The following is a 1817-nucleotide window of genomic DNA, read 5'->3' on the forward strand; positions in this document are numbered from 1 at the left end:
TCACAGGACTTCATCGCCCGTGTTCGCGGGGTCACACCCTCGACCATGATGAGTCTGGACGTCGAATCCCTATTCACGAACGTCCCGCTCGACGATGTCCTTGCCTTCCTGCAAAGGTATCTTCTTCATGAGGACCCCCGCCTTCCACTGCCTACTGACGTCTTTCTTCAGCTGATCCGTCTGTGTGTGGATTCCAACTCCTTCTCTTTCGAAGGACGTTTCTACTCTCAGACCTGCGGTGTTGCCATGGGCTCTCCTCTCTCTCCTGTCTTAGCCAACCTGTTCATGGAGTACTTCGAGGCTGAGCTTCTTCATCCCATCCCCCTTCGTCCTGCTATTTGGCTGAGATACGTCGACGACGTCTTTGCCCTCTGGCCCTATGATCCTGCTCTCTTCCCGGATTTCCTGGATAAGCTGAATTCTCTCTCTCCTTCCATTCGTTTCAAGGTAGAATGGGAGGTCGACGATCAGCTCCCCTTCTTGGACACCTTAATTCACCGCTCAGGTGATTAATTCTCATTTTCTGTGTGTAGAAAACCCCTGCACAGCGGGATGTATAACTTCTTCTCCTACCACTCTCTCCATGTTAAGAGAGGTGTCGCCACTTCTCTCTTTCTCCGTGCTCTCCGCATATGTGACCCGCAGCACCTGGGGTACCCTCGTTTCGTCCATGACACCGCGCTTTCCAACGGCCGCCGCACATTCTACCAGGACCCTTCCCCCAGAGAAACTTCTCGCCTGCCTGTCCTCAACCTTCCTTACACCGAGAAAATCCACTCTCTTCGTCGCTTGCTGCACCCTCTCAACTGCAGGCTTACCTTTCGCCAGGTTAACACTCTGCGCCGCAACCTGGTCCACACCCGTCCTCCTTCTTCTGCTAAGGTAGGCACCTATGCCATCCCTTGCTCCTCCTGTGAGAAGCAGTACTTCGGGGAGACACCAACAACGCTCTCGTCTGCCACCAATGGGACACAGGACATCGCATAGATTGGTCAGCTGCCCGCATTCTGTTCCCTTCCGCTGATGTCCATGCCCGCAGATCGGTGGAATCTTCTCTCATTAACAGGCTACCGAATTTCAATCTCAGCATTGGTTTATCTCCTGCTGACAGTCTTCTATCCTCACACATTTTCCGATTGTTACTTTACGCCGGACACCCTCCACACAGACCGCCGGACCCAACGACCTGACATGACCTGTCCCGGTTCCTTTCGCTGGTCCGCCCCTGCCTCCGTTTCCTTTCTCCTGTCCTCGCATGACTTTCTTGTACCGGGTTACTCCCCCCTTTACCCTCTTATATACCCTCTTGTTCTCCTCCTCCTCAGACCTGAAGATAGGATCCAGATGATTCTTGAAACTGTCGTCTCATTTTCAATAAATCTATTTTGTGTATAGTGGGTTTATCTGCCATCTAACAACACGGAAGAGTGTTTTGCAAGTCAGTTATATATATATATATATATATATATATATATATATATATATATATATATATATATAGATAGATAGATAGATATATATACATATACATGCATACAGACATACATACATACATATATATATATATATATATATATATATATATATATATATATATATATATATATATATATATGTATCCACTTTCGTTGATTTGCCTGCACGTTAATCAAATATTTTAAAACACATATTAAGCTAGACAAGATACGGTCTTCTATGAAAATATGTGTTATAACCTCTTTTTCCTGACAATGCATTATGAAATATTAGAAAAGAAAAACACAGCATAAAAAAAAAAACGTTTTGATATTAGTAGTTAGTAGTTTTACGGTTGTGTT

General features: G+C 45.6%; 1 pseudogene; it reads left to right on the forward strand.

Annotated features, from left to right (window-relative positions):
• Window positions 1–246: 246 nt before the first annotated feature.
• LOC147469049 (uncharacterized) overlaps window positions 247–1817 on the forward strand; it is a 36211-nt pseudogene continuing 34640 nt past the window's right edge.

This window comes from Penaeus japonicus, unplaced genomic scaffold, assembly GCF_977035675.1.
Source record: "Penaeus japonicus unplaced genomic scaffold, GWHDUDI00000001_assembly GWHDUDI00000024, whole genome shotgun sequence".
NCBI classification, from domain to species: Eukaryota; Metazoa; Arthropoda; class Malacostraca; order Decapoda; family Penaeidae; genus Penaeus; species Penaeus japonicus.